We start from the raw sequence: 16274 nt of genomic DNA, 5'->3' as shown, positions 1-16274 counted from the left end.
CCAACACCTTAGTAAAAAATGTACACTGAAGCGGCAGTGGATTTCGGAAGCAAACCCCTTCACACTTGATAGAATAAATAATTTGGTTTTCTGAACCCAGATCAACAATTTATTCAAAAAGAAGTCTGATTCAAAACAGCTTTTTTCCTGTGAATCGCTACTTAAATTTGATCTGTTACTCACTCAATGCATTGTATGGACCACTTCTATTATGCTTTTATGTTGCCTCTGCATCCTTTTTGAGGCTTGAAAGCCTTCATGTGCTGTAACATGCATTCTTTTCAACCAGCTTGATGGAGCGCAACTGTGAATGGAACCTTGAATCTTGAGACATGTTTTTTGAAAGAACTTTTTTTTTTAAACTTGTCTTGCTATGTTGAAATGTCCACAAAGCGCAAAGCAATAGCCAAAGACCTATTTTTCTGGCTCTGTAGAGTATATTGGATAATTAGATGTGGAGAGGATAAAACATGTAAAACACAAGATTTAATGTTGGTTCTTTCCCAGTTTCACTTTGAATTATTCTTTGAAACCTTTCGTTTTTTATCAGAATGGCTGAAGTAAACAGAAAAAGGCTTGGTTATTGATTTCCTGTAAAACTTCTCTAATGTATCAGCACCTCATGCAGGCTCTGGCCAGGGACTTGTCTTGACTTTAATATTAGGTTTTGAATTTTTATAGCTGCCTTTGCCATTCTTTGTGCGAAACATAAGTCAGGAGGTTGAATATACTGCCTACAGTAATTCAGAAATGAACCTTTATAAATGCCTCATTATGCTAAGCGCATGAAAGTGCATGAAAAGAGAAGCTTGGTCAAGCCACTGAAAGAGACAAAAGCAATAAAACTCCAACATAATTGCAATGAGGTTGCTTGGTATTAAAGAAGAGCCATACGTCTATTATTCTTCCTGTCTCCGCTATGATAGTCTGTCTTTATCTGTACATTCAGATGAGTTGCACATGCTTCCCATCCTTTCTTACCTTCCCCCTCACGACTGGGCTTTGAATCTGATTAAGATCAGCAAGTGTGATAGAACTTACCTGAAGAGAACACATTCAGCATTCTCTTCCCATATCTGAAGCTGCCAAGCGAAAGAGGGAAATTACACCTCTGGCTACCCAGTAATTAGATCCTGAAAGATATTTCATATCCTTCAACCGAGCAGCGTTGTCGTCGCCTCCTATGCCACAGATAATTACCCGACCACGCTTTCATACCGTGCGGGGTGTTATCTGCGGGCTTTGTCAACAAGACCAATAAACAAATGCTGGGACTGTAAAATGGTTAATCAGTTGCCCATGACACAAACCTCGTTCATGGCAACTTTCAGTAACTGACTTGTTTGTGAGTTGCTGTTTTTCGTTGCATTTGTAGCTGCTTGGTTATTTACTGTGGGGTTTGGACAAATGCCGTAGAGAACGTGGCTGTGAAAGTGATGATTGAGATGCAGGATGAGGTCAATCTGCTGACATCATCAGTTTTCAGATTCAGTCCAATGGGAATTGAATATTTCTGGTTTCTGCTAGTTAAGGGGTGGATCTTTTGGGAGTCTGTTATATTTCTTCATAAGTGTGTAATTTCGGTGACATTATAGTAAAACTAAAACTAATTTTCGGTAATTGGAATAAGGCTGAAATAAAATATAAATATTAGATGAAAAGATAAAACTTATTTCAGTTAGTTGCTGATGCAACATTTTTAATTTGTGTTGTTTATTTTTAAGTTTAAGTTCAAGTACTAAAACTACTAAAGCTGAAAAAAAAAAAATATATATATATATATATATATATATATATATATATAATGAAAAAACACATGACTGAAACACAAATTAAAATTAAAACTGAAAATATATAATTAATACTACGATAGAATAATGCTAAAATAACACTGGTAGCACCAAATGAAATTGCAATAATAATGACTGTAATAATAATGTTTCCAAGCAGGTTTCCAAAGCACTCTTAAAGTGATAGTTCACCCAAAAATGAAAATCCTGTCATCATTTACTCAAGTTGTTCCAAACATGTACGAATTTCTTTCTTCTGCTGAGCACAAAATATGATATTTAATTCCTTGCATTACAGGTAGGTGTTCTTTGGAAACCTGTTTGGAAGCAACCATACCATTCTTCCATGGTTTGGACAAACATGTTATCCCGCCCTGAAATCATGCCATCGGCTGTATTAGAAATTGACATTTCGCTTTGCTTTAACAAACATAGCGCCACAGATGCAAAGTCCCCCTATAAATGGCTTCCTTAGTCGTTTCATTTCAATGGGATATGAGGCGGTATTTTAAAATGACAAAAAAACTCTGGCTAATTTAACTGACCATTTTTTATGACTTTGAAGTGTTTAATATACTTGGCTGCACTTGTTCTGAACATCACTTTTAATAGTTTCTCCAACCGCATTGCCTGCCGCTTGTGTTTGGCTAATATACCTAGCGCACAGAAACAGAGCATCTCATCTATTACACAAATTTATTTTCAGGTTACTGCTATGAGCATGTGCATGGCCTCTCATAGACGCTGTTTGTTTAGGAAAATTATTCTATAATGGGTCTGTAATAGTTGTATTGAGTCTTTCCTCAGCTTTTATTTTACTTTAACTCATGAAACATGCTTAATCAGAGGAGCACACCAGAGTGTAATATATCATAATGGACAATATTCATAACTAAAAAGGCAAACACAGCAGACATACTGATTCATTCCACAAATACAGTTGCTACACTGCTTAAAAGCTTCTTGGTCTAGCCTAAGCTGGTTTACTGGTCTTAGTTGGTCTTCTAGCCTGGTCAGATTGGTCTGCTAATTTTAGAGGGGCATTTTTCAGCTGGTCCGGTTGGGAAACCAGCTGTTCGCCCAACTATACTGTAGCCTGGTCAGACTGGTAGGTCAGCTTAAATGAAATAACCAGATTTAAGTTGGTTTTTGTTTTAGCTGTGCTATTACACTACCAGTCAAAACTTATGCTGCCTTCTTGTGCTATCGGATATTTGATAATTCTGAAGTCAGGATTACAAGCTCATCGCATTCAACTTTCATTCATGTGCAATTTTTGAGTACACTAATTCATACATTTAACTTAAAATTATCATTTAACCTCAAAGTAAACATTATGTGTGTAATATATATATATATATATATATATATATATATATATATATATATATATATATATATATATATATATATATATATATATATATTATATTATATATATATTATATTATATATATATTATATTATATATATATATATATATATATATATATATTAGTGTAAACTTAGTTAGCTATAACAAGTTAATTCAGAAAAAGCTAACTTGCTAATATGCTAACAAACATGTTAACAATAGCATGTTATAACACTTGCTGAGTAAGTACAAAAATATAAAGCATTTAACATACTTGTTCTCAAACCAAACCACATGCACCACTTGTCACCATGATGGTAACTCTCCAAAAACCATTAACAAAAACTCTACTAAATTAGCATAACAAAACTGTGACGAACAGGGCGGGCGAGAGCCGTGAGGGAACGGCGCGAGGATGCTCGAGTCTCTCACGGAGGAGCTCCGGAGGCATAAAAGGAGGAGCGACTACAATGAAGGACGAGAGAGGACCAGGCCTGGACTTTATTTTATGGTTTATTATGTTTGTGTGGCCGGCAGACGTCCGCGAGGGTCTGCCGGCATTACTTTCGTTTTGTTCTTTGTTTATTTTACATTAAAGTTTTGTTGAACGTTCGCCGGTTCCCGCCTCCTTCTTCCCATATCTACCAATGTAACGAGGTTAGTAGATGGGGGAAGAAGGAGGCGGGAACCGGTGAACGTTGAACCAAACTTTAATATAAAATAAACAAAGAACAAAACGAAAGTAATGCCGGCAGACCCTCGCGGACGTCTGCCGGCCACACAAACATAATAAACCATAAAATAAAGTCCAGGCCTGGTCCTCTCTCGTCCTTCATTGTAGTCGCTCCTCCTTTTATGCCTCCGGAGCTCCTCCGTGAGAGACTCGAGCATCCTCGCGCCGTTCCCTCACGGCTCTCGCCCGCCCTGTTCGTCACAAAAACATTAATCACTACTAAATCTCCCACTTAACATTAATCTTGCACAAAAAAACATTATATAACACTTAATTTTAGCATTTACTCTCCCTTTTGAGTGCCATCAGGAGGGACTAAGCATGCTGGAAAATAGAGATCCCAGCCCAGTTTCAGTTAAACTTAAGTTTGTCTAAATTAAAAGAAATAAGTTCATAAAACTCAAAAAACAAAAAACACTTCAGTTTACTTAAAATACATCAGTTCTGTGTACTTGAAGGAAAAATAAAGGGCTAAATACTCATGAAAGTAAATTTGACTGAACTAATTTGTTTAATTAAAGTTTGTCCTACTCAAAAAAATTTATTAATTTGAGCGAGGTTTATAGAGCAGTCTTTATGATAAATCCGAAAGCATGTGAAGGCAGCATTTGAACCAGTGTTGTAACTGATAAATGAAATGTACAAATATTAAAAGTAGTTTTCTGTAATTGAAATAAAGCTTGAAATAAGATAATATATAAATATTAGATGAAAAGCTAATTTTATTTTATTTAAAAAAAAAACTAATAAAAATGACATCACAAAATAATTTTCCATTATTTTCCATTTTCTAACTAAAAAATATGAATAAATACTACTTAATAAATAATTAAACATGCTTGACTGAAAGTTTTTAATAATCTAGAGGCTTTTGCCGAAATATTTGAATTTGTATCAAATAATGGCCCAAGAAATGCTAATGAATATTAGCAGCTTATCAGCAATCACCTTGTTTCAACCAACTGCTGTGAAGCTCAAAGAGCAGCAAATTGTTCATTGCCTCAATGGCCCAAATTGAAAGCTTAATTAAAGCTTGATTAACTTCATTGATGCTCCAAATGAGTCCAATTTGCATAGCACCTTGATTTTACTGTCCACAGAGCTCTGCCGAGAAGCAGTGGCAGTCATATCAAGGAGCCCAATTGCCCAAGATATGTTCTGACAGCCTATAGCGCAAAGGCAAATGAGTGAGGATGGATTCACTGCATGCAGTACTGCTGATTCAGCTTTTTCAGCTTTTGCATGAGTGACGTCTTCTAGCATACAAAGTAGCATTGGTTTGTTAAAAGTCCCTCCTGAGGCCTTTACTGTCACTGGCTCACAGGGACAGAATAAAGTTCTCAGACACTTCTGAAAGAGAGAGAGAGAGAGAGAGAGAGAGAGAGAGAGAGAGAGAGAGAGACTGGAGCGATGGAGGGAGGGAGATACATGCTGCAAAGTCACCCATCAGACAGCAATGACACGTCTGGATGCGATGCCAACCCATCTCCTCTAACGGAGCGATAACACACAAAGCAGTGCCATTTTCATATGTGCTTTATACTAGCACAGTTTGGTGTTCTGTTACTTTTTGTAAAGCTTTATAGGGACAAATCTCATATATTTTGTTGTGAGGCCTTGTTGAATAAGGTTTTCGGAAGAATTTGTTCTCTATTTGTAGAAAGTGTCTACTGCAAGATCAAACCCAGAGTCAATGAAGCAGTGAATGTGAGGTGAAACTATCTGTCTTGTCCACATGCACCATAAACAAACACACTGAGTCTATCGTCTCCTCTTCTCCTGCTGGGGTAACTGTAAAAAGCTTTCACTGATGTCTTTTCTAAATCTTGTTTACCCCTGTTGGAGGCGGTGTCATACTAATTTTAACGTTCCCCTTCTGTGTTTCCGTGGTCCGGAACAAACCAGTCTGTGTTTAATGTACTGTGACCGAACTAGCACCTTGTCTTCTCACCAGGAGAATATTAGCATAATTTAATTGTTGTCTAATGCCTACAGTCCTCGTTTATGATTTCCATGCAGTTGTCAGTTAATATGTTCTGCTAGAGGAAAATATAATTACAATAAAAGAGGACATCTTCAGCAAGACACAGATCAGGCTACGGCATACACTTAAAAGGTTAGTTCACCCAAAAATGAAATTTATGTCATTAATTACTCAATACCTCATGTCGATCCACACCCGTAAGACCTTTGTTCATCTTTAGAACACAAATTAAAAACGCAAAAACAAAACAAAAATAACGACTTTATTCAATAATTTCTTCTTTTCCCTGTCATTCACCTACGCTGTTTATATTGTAAACACAGTGCACTGCTTCCGGGTTCTACATCACAACGCCGACTCGGTATTGGCCAACACTGTTCATGTGAGCACCACGACGCTGATGCAGGAGCCAGCCAATCATTAGCCAGCGTTCTGATGTAGAACCCAGAAGCGCTGAACCCAGAAGAACACAACTCCACAGGTATATCCAAATGAATAAGCATATCCAAGTCAGACTTTTATGTTCTTCTTGGTCAAGAGTGGCATTCAGCAAAGCTGCAAAGCTTATGAGCAGAAGAACACCATCTCCATGGTCAAACATTCTTGTTATGAGGGTTCTCTATTGTTGCAGGAAGTATTTGGAGGTTATAAAGAATGAAGGATTCTGCACAAAATTTTACTTTTGGGGGTTGAATAATTTTATACACGTATGTTTAGTGCCAGTTTGTGTTGTTTTTAAGTGCCATTTTTCATGAACTTTACATTCTCAGAATCACTCAAATGTGTATTAATAAACTTTGTATAAAAACAGTATCTCAAATTATTAGAATATTTAATTTCAAGTTCTATTAAATTGCCATTCTCAGCGTATAAATACTGGGTTTAGCTCAGTAATCCCAACGGCAGTCATGGGGAAGTCTGCTTACTTGACAGTTGTCCAGAAGACGAGCATCAAGACCCTCTAAAGTGAAGTGAAGTGACATGTGGCCAAGTATGGTGACCCATACTCTACAATGAGGGTAAGCAACAGAAGGTTATTGCTGAAAGGGCTGGCTGATCGCAGAGTGCTGTGCCAAAGCATATTCATGGAAAGCTGACTGGAAGGAAAAAGTGTGGTAGGAAAAGGTGTACAAGTGAAAGGAATGACTACAGGCTTCAGAAGATTGTCAGGCGAAGTCGAGTTAAGAACTTAGGAGAGCTTCAAAAGGAGTGGACTGAAGCTGGAGTCAGTGCATCAAGAGCCACCACACACAGACATCTTCAGGAAATGGGCTACAACTGTTACATTCCACATACCAAGCCATTTCTGATCCAAAGACAACGTCAGAGGCATCTTACCTGGGCTAAGGAGAAAAAGAACTGTACTGTTGCTCAGTGGTCCAAAGTCCTCTTTTCAGATGAAAGTAAATTTTGCATTTCATTTGGAAATCAAGGTCCCAGAGTCTGGAGTAAGAGTGGAAGGCACAGAAACCATGTTGCTTGAAGTCCAGTGTGAAGTTTCCACAGTCAGTGATGATTTGGGCTGCCATGTCATCTGCTGGTGTTGGCCCACTGTGTTTTCTGAAGTCCACAGTCAACGCAGCCATCCACCAGGAAATTTTAGAGCACTTCATGCTTCCTTCTGCTGACAAGCTTTATGGGGATGCTGATTTCATTTTCCAGCAGGATTTGATACACTGATACACTGCTCCGATGCATCTCGAACAAGCCTTCTATGAACAATCGCGGATGTTTAACTACTGTTCATGCTCATGGATTTGCGAACCTACATCGTCATTCAAACACGGTTCGCCGTAATTTGTATATGGACAGAGATTACAATTCAGCTGCTATTAGGTCGATTAGCTGCTATTTAAAAAATGGCGGTCACAAGTTTCTTGTTGGTCATGGTAACCCCGCCCCCAGCCCCTGATGCAAGCGGTTATTACTTCTAGCCCAGCAATGTTTTGGTGCTACTTACGAATCACTTTTCCTGGTTCAGAGCTGGTGCTTTGTGTGTCGAAAGACAAAGAACTGATTTGAAACTAGGCTCTGGCTCCGAACCAGCACTCAAACTGCCTTAGTGGAAAAGGGGTTATAGAGAATCTATGGGGTATTGTCAAGAGGAAGATGAGAGACACCAGATCCAACAATGCAGATGACCTGAAGGATGCTATCAAAGCAACCTGGGCTTCCGTTACACCTGAGCAGTGCCACAGGCTGATTGCCTCCATGCCACACCACATTGATGCAGTAATTCATGCATGCAAAAGGAGGCCCAACCAAGTATTGAGTGCCTAGAAATGAACATACTTTCAGAAGCCTGATATTTCTGTTTAAAATATCCTTTTTTTATTGATCATATGAAGTATTCTAATTTATTGAGATTATATTTATTTAAAAATATTTATTGAGAATTGGTGGGTTTTTGTTAAATGTGAGCCAAAATCATCACAATTAAAAGAACCAACGACTTAAAGTACTTAAGTTTGTGTGCATTGAATTTATTTAATACACAAGTTACACATTTTGAGTTGAATTACTGAAATAAATGAACTTTTCCACGACATTCTAATTTATTGAGATGCACCTGTGTGTGTGTGTGTATGTGTGTGTATGTGTGTGTGTGTGGTGTGTGTGTGGTGTGTGTGTGTGTGTGTGTATATATTATATATATAATATTATGATGACGACGTCAAGGGCCTTGGGATCAAAGAGCTGCTTTTTTTTTTTTTTTTTTCAATTTAGAACCACCGAAATCTGTTCTCTGCCAAAGAAAATATGTTCCAGAACCCTTCTGACTCATTCTAAGGATTTTAAGTTACAGCTGACTCATTGGTCTGTGGGAAGCAGAAATGAAGATTTCTTGCAGGAAGGAAGAGGAGGAAGCAAACGAGCTAGAGAGAGTCGGTTGGCTGGCAATTCTTTGAGATGTGTAGACGATGAGCCCTCAGGTGCATCCTTGTCTGTCAGAGCCTTTGAAGTCTACCACAAACCGAAGACACCACTTAACCGAATCGCCTCGCGAAGCAAGACTCTGAAGCACACAAAGCCTTGTCGGGTCAATTCACAGTCTGTGGCCCCTGAGCCATTCTCAAAAAGACCAGTCAGTATCACTTTCAGTGCTTCAGATAGGAGTCCCAAACGAATGTTGATCGATGTTCACCGCAGCCACGTCCCTAAAAGCATTTCAGCATCCAAGAGGCATCCCATCCTCATCTGCGTCACCTTAACCTCCCTCTCTCATCCCCCACTACCAATAAAAAAGGAAAGGTCACCACATTTAAAACAATAAAGGTGTCTGGTGCTGTAAATCTAGCTTGTGAGCAGGGTCATCAATCTCGGATAGACTCACTCTGAAGTCACACTAGAGCGATCCGAAGAGTATAACAGGCTTTTTAAGAATGCAGCGAGCCTGTTTTAGCTCAGGTCGATAACCCAGAGGCAGATTTCTGTATGTGGCTGTGGGGAAAGAGACCTCCTGACTACCGTCTGTGCTCCCTGGTGCTTGACATGACAGTTCAAGCTTGGTCAGTCAAGGGTGTGAAAGGCGCTCGTGTGTCAGAGCACATTTTCACTTGCCTTTCTGAAAGCACGCTGAGTGAAAAAAGATCTCCAAAAGTTGTTGTCGATAAACATGGGCAAAATTGGTTCTTTTTGCAGCCAAGTTCGAATCTGTGGCTTTGCAATTGAGATGTATCCCATGAGACTTTATTGATATAGACAATTGTAAATGGGGCGCAGCGCAGTGTATAAATCACATTGGTTATGCTTATGTGCCTGTCTGTTTTTCTGTAAGCTGGTTTAAAATCTCTCAATCAAAGCAGTGAAAACAACAGGGCCTATATATTTCACAGAATTGTTTGTTTGTCTAATAGACATAGATTTAAATTTGTGAACAGTTTATCATTATCAGTTGATATTTCATATACTGTATATTGGTTGGTATTGGATATTTAATTGCAAATGCTCATTTCTCCTATTTTGTACATTTAGATTTGTTTTTGATAACACCCCCCTAACAAGTCCCCCTGTAGTAAAAATCAAGTTGCTTATATGACTATGTGGTGTTTTTAATATGCTTTAAGACAAACCATGTGCAAATTCATAAGTCAATACCTTTGCAGAGTATTTTCTCTTTAAAACTGAAATTGCTGGTATTTCTGACATCACAAACTACCTTGTAACCAATCTCGTCAACGGGTCGGCTGGCTTTAGCATACTATTAACTATGACCTATTATTGACTACAGGGGGACTTTATGGTAATTTTTAAAAACACTACAAATATCCATTATTCATATTACACATTATAATTGTATATGCGTTTTAAGTATTTTTAATGTGTTTAAGTGTTTATTTTTTTAGGGGCCAAGCCCCTATTGTATCTGTTAGTTTTCCCTTTTATTATTATTATTCTTCCTCCCGAATGGGAGTCTATGGCATATCAACGGAATATGAGAAAATGTTGAAATTTGGCACAATTGTAGAGATGCTCATGAATAGTGATTGGACCTAATTTGGAGTCTCTAGATCCAACTCTATAGCGCCACCACCAGTTCAAAAATTCATCATTCTAAAGTTTATAACATTTAAACCATTTGACCTAGAAAAATAAAATTTAGTACATCTGATTTGTCTCTTCATGCATTACAGTAGTAGCCATTTTGAAAAGTACAGTATTCAGTTTTTTCGCTACTCCTCCAAATTTTGTCCAATATTTCATCAGATGATCTTTGGACCGAACTGCATAGAAATAACTGAACAAATTTTTTTTTCCCTATGTGTAAAATAAAAGTTCTGATGTCATGAAGTTAACGAGGTCGACCCGAAATTGCTATAGAGGCTGTATCTTGGCCAAACCTTGAGCAATCGAAACAAAAATTGGTATGCTTCATCAGGACCATGATCTGAGGGACCATGCCAAATTTGGGAACAGCGCAACCTACAGTTCATGAGATCTGGAAAATAGCTATTTTGGCCAATAACTTTTGAATAATTTTTTAATTTGTCAGAAAATCGAGGTCTAGGGGGGATCACGTGACCCTTCGACGGAGATGCACACATAGTCCTTCGCTCCGCTCACTTTGTCAAATTTCTCTGTAATCCTGAATTTAAATTTCGAACCACTCTTCATCTTACCCATCATGAGTACTTCAACGACCAAGGACAATCGGAAAAGAGAGATCGAGCAGTCACCAATAAAGAAAAAATTCAAAGATTCCACCATCTCCAAAGAGGACCTTGACGACGCCATTGCTAACGGTATTAAGCTAGCACTCAAAGATCAACAGAGTACCTTGGATTCGGCTGTGGCTTCAACAGTAAGAGATGCAATTGACTCTGTACTGACCCCAGCATTGCGTAATATACATATGGACATACAAGCTACCAACAATTCCGTCAAGGAGTTAAGAGCAGAACTTGAAATGTTAGCCAGCACGACGAAACAGACACGTGACCGAGTTGATTCCGTTCAGGCAGCTGCGCGTGAGGACAGGAGGACAGTCACGAACTTGAGAAAACAGCTGGAACAACTTACCGACAAATTTACGGACATTGAAGACAGAAGCAGGAGAAACAATGTACGACTGGTGGGGTTACCGGAGGGGGCGGAGGGCTCCGATGCGGTCGGCTTTCTCAGAGCCAATCTCTCCAAGTGGATTCCAGCACTGAAAGGTCGCGACATCGAGATTGATCGCGCTCATCGTATTTATGACGGAAGAAAGAACTCCGATCGGCCGCGTACTCTTATCTTTCGGACATTAAGATGGCAAGACAGGTCAGCGATCCTGAGGGGTGCACGACAGTCGTACCCAGTGAAATATACGCAAGACAAGGTCACGCTGCTATTTTTTCCTGATTTTAGTCCAATCACAACGGCTAAGAGGAAGAGCTTCAGCCCAATCCTGAAGAAGATGACGGCACTGGGTCTGCAGCCTTTTCTCGTGTATCCGGCGGCGATTAAATTACGGCACAACGGCGAGCAGATGATGTTCGACTCTCCTCAGAAAGCGGAGGATTTTATCACCTCATTGCCACAGAAGAAGACGTATGCTGCGGCTCTACAAAGCAACGGGAAGGCAACGGATACCGTCTCTACTTCCTCTGCTCAGCGAGGGGAATTTGTCGATTGCGGTGGTGGTGATTTTAATCGCCCAGGAGAGGAGAATAACGACGCTGACATGGTCACTTAAGTTTTTTGCTGCGATCTTGTACTTCTCTTTTTTCTTTTTTTTTTTTTCTTTTTTTTTTTTCTTTAAACTTGTCTAGTGACTGGTAAGCCTTAAAATCTCTCTTGGGGCTAATGGAGGGAAGGTTCGACTATAGTTCTTGACACCGTGGGCTGTATGGGGACATGTTTTGCGTTGGAGTGGACTGGTCACGTATCGAAATATTTCTCTGTTTGTTAGTCAGACCTATATTCTCGGTAATATGCGGTCTGTTTTGGTTCTTGTTCAGAGTTGGTTATCGTTCCTGTTTTCTGGGTTATTTTTATATATATATTTTTTTCTCTACAACAGACATCAATACTTTATTTATTATTTTTTAACTTTAAAAGGACTAACTCAAGTGGCTTGGTATATAGAATACTTATCAGTGTTGACATGTCATTTACAGGTTGGAATTGATTGCTGCTTTTCACTTACTAGATGCAATTTTGAAATTATGAATACACAATGCTGGCTTTAAATATTTTATCACTGAATGTAAATGGCCTAAATTCCGCTATTAAACGTACCCGCGTATTAGAATATTTGCACCATAAATCGATTTCCTGTGCACTGATACAAGAAACGCATTTAAAACAATCTGACGTGGCACGTTTTCAGAACAAGCATTATAAATTGGCAGCCTTTTCCTGCGCTCTTAATAAAACTAAGGGGGTGCTTATCTTAGTTAACAGGAAATTGCAGCTAACAGTTGAACATACCGGAAGGGATAATGAGGGTAGATTTGTTTTTATTCGTTGCAAAGTACGTAATGATAGGATAACATTGGTCTCTATTTACGGTCCGAACGAGACAGACAGTAATTTTTTTACAAATATATCCAGTACACTGCTTGAACAGACTGATAGCCCTTTAGTGGTCGGTGGGGATTTTAATGCTGTCGTAAATCCTGCTTTGGATAAATCTCATTCTGAGACAACAACCAATCCATCTTCTAAGTTGTTGAATGAATTTATCACCGAACTCAATATAATGGATCTTTGGAGAATTCAGAATACCACCTCTAAGGATTTTACTTTTTTTCTAATAGACATAAGACTTTCTCTAGGATAGATTACATATTTCTCAGTCCATCTCTAATCTCGTCTAATTCCTCCATCTCTATATTACCAATCTTATTGTCTGATCATTCTGCTGTGTTGTGTAAAATTCATCTTTCCAATATTAAAGCCAAAGCCCCTAGATGGCGTTTTAACACATCTTTATTAAGTAATCAGACTTTTACCAATTCACTAAAAGAACATATAAAGGAATTTCTGGAAATTAATATGGAAGGTGATATAGATCCTCAAATATTGTGGGAAACTACCAAGTGTGCTATACGTGGATTTTGCATAGCTTTCTCTTCCACTCTTGCAAAAGCAAAAATTTGTCAGATTACGCAATTAGAAAACAAAATCCAATCATTGCAAAACCTACAAAAACAACATTTTACTGATCAGCGGGCCATACAGTTGTCCTCCTTAAATGAAGAATATGATTTACTTTCACAATCAAAGGCAGAGTTTATCTTGCATAGAACTAGGCAAAAATACTATTTTGAATCGGAGAGACCCAGCCACTTGCTGGCTCTTAGGCTGAGAGAATGTGAGTCCAAAGCATATATCAGCGCAATAAAAGCATTAGATGGTCAGGTCACTACAAACCCTACGATGATCAACAACATATTTAAAGACTTCTATATAAACTTATATAAAGCTGAAACAGATTCTGAGGAATCAGTTAGTAAACAGTATTTGGCTAAATTAGATTTACCTCGGATTTCTCAGATTAACAAAGAATCTTTGGAGGCCCCATTAAGTTTGGAGGAGCTCCATAAATCACTAAAGAGCCTACAAAAAGGCAAATCACCGGGTCTAGATGGTCTTCCCCCTGAATTATATTTAGAAATCTGGGATTTGATAGGGACACTTATGCTTAACTCATTTAATTTTGCGATCGAGCATGGTGCATTCCATAGAGATCAAAATACATCGATGATATCGTTACTTCTTAAAAAAGGGAAAGATCCATTAGACTGCTCCAGCTATAGACCGATATCTCTTATCCCCGGTGATTTAAAAGTTTACGCTAAAGTTCTTGCCTTTCGAATGGAGAAGGTCATTCATGGTTTGATCAAGGAGGACCAAACTGGTTTTATAAAAGGGCGCCACGCATCTGATAACATGCGTCGACTCTTCCATATACTTGATTTTGCAGACTCGCATCAGAGCCCCTGTGCGGTTTTTTCACTTGATGCAGAAAAAGCCTTTGACAGGCTAGAGTGGAATTATATGTGGGCAGTTCTGCAATGTTTTGGCTTCGGTGAACATTTCATTTCTATGATTAAGACTCTATACCACTCACCTGCGGCATCAGTCTTGACTGGCAATGTTATTTCTCACCTGTTCTTTCTACAAAGGGGAACGAGGCAGGGATGTCCACTTTCCCCATTACTGTTTTGTCTATCTCTTGAACCATTAGCAGAAGCCATCAGGAAGTCTGAAGTAGCATCGATTAAGATTCAAGATCAGATTATTTCACTGTATGCAGACGATATTATTTTGTATTTAGATAACTTTGATGTATCAGTTCCTGAGATAATTAAGGAATTTGATCACTTTAGTGTTTTTTCTGGATACAAGATAAATTGGACCAAATCTGCTTTAATGCCTATTAACAATGTTAAATTTAATTCTTCTATTCCCTCATTTATTCCTATTAAGAAGTCTTTCATTTATTTGGGTATTACCATATATAAAAACATACATAAGATTACTAGAGACAACTTTAATAGTATTATAGTTAAGATCAAAAGTGACATTCAAAGATGGAATAATCTTAAAGTTTCTCTTCAAGGTAAAATATCTACAGTGAAAATGAATTTGTTACCTCGTCTTAACTTTCTTTTTTCTATGCTACCACTCTCTCCTCCTCCAGGCTACTTTAAGGAGTTAAACTCCATACTTTCCCGTTTTATATGGAATGGTAAGCGCCCCAGAATCAAACTTACCACTTTACAGCAACCTTTGTGTGCGGGAGGACTGGCCGTACCAAATTTTGAATTGTATTATTGGTCGTTTCAACTTAAGGCCCTTTATAATTGGGTTGATCCGCAATCTAAAGTTGCATGGAGAATGATTGAAGCGGACAGGGTTAAGCCTTACAGACTTCAAGATATTTTATTTGCTGGCACAGGGAAAAAAGATAATTATAAATTCGGCCCAGTTATAGCTAATTCTATTAGAATTTGGAAAACAGCTGAACGTCTGATAGGAGGACCCTTCAAACTTTGTAACAGTGCACCATTATGGCATAATCTCAATTTTTTATGCGGAAATCGTCCATTTGTCCAACCATCTTGGTCTTCCCTAGGCATAAACACATGCGGAGATTTATATGATGATCAAGGCCTTTGTTCGTTTCAGGCACTAAGAACTAAGTTCTGTTTACCAGCATCCTCATATTTTGTCTTTTTTCAATTGCGCTCTGCCCTTAAAGCATATGGAGTTCCCTGGGCATCTCCTATTTCCTCCCATCCTATGCGAGATTGGATTTCACCATCCTCTGGTCGATCATCTGTTTCTTTATTATATAATAAAATTATTGACCGTATTATAAAATCTCTTTCTATCAAGTCTGTTTGGAATCGGGAACTATCTGACCTTAATTTATCTGTCGACTGGGAGAGGGTGTGGGCTAACCTCAGTTTAACTTCTAAAAACTTGGCTCATCGTCTTATACATTTTAAAGTTATTCATAGAGCATATATAACTCCCTACAAAAGATTCAAAATGAAACTGCAATCAAATTACAACTGTTATATCTGTAACACTGTGTCTTCTGGTACTTTTCTTCATATGTTTTGGGAGTGTCCTATTGTCAATAATCTGTGGTCACATGTACATGTCGTTTTGTCCTTTTTATTACAAATTGATTACCCCAATAAGCCAAATTTATGTCGTCTTAATGATGATTCTGATCTCTGCATAAGCCTAATACAAAAAAAAATGTTGTTTGCTGGTTTTACAGCTGCTAAAAAGACAATAATTCAGAACTGGTTTACACCACAAATGTCTAGGGAAACGTATTGGATACATAGTCTCCTTAGAATAGGGGCCTGTGAATGTACAATAGCAAGAATCAATAAGGCCAAACCTAATACTGTTGATGCTTGGCAATGTTTTTGTTCCAAAATACTGGATTATATAAAAGAATAATGT

At 38.2% G+C, this 16274-nt stretch overlaps 1 protein-coding gene across 9 annotated transcripts in view; it reads left to right on the top strand.

The window, feature by feature from the left end:
* The window catches only part of grip1 (glutamate receptor interacting protein 1), a 297915-nt gene that overhangs the window by 239943 nt on the left and 41698 nt on the right, over positions 1 to 16274 (top strand). The window lies entirely within an intron of this gene.

The sequence above is a fragment of the Chanodichthys erythropterus genome, chromosome 8 (assembly GCF_024489055.1).
Source record: "Chanodichthys erythropterus isolate Z2021 chromosome 8, ASM2448905v1, whole genome shotgun sequence".
Lineage (NCBI taxonomy): Eukaryota > Metazoa > Chordata > Actinopteri > Cypriniformes > Xenocyprididae > Chanodichthys > Chanodichthys erythropterus.
The sequence above is the reverse complement of the archived record's forward strand: the minus strand, read 5'-3'. Positions and strand labels throughout refer to the sequence as shown.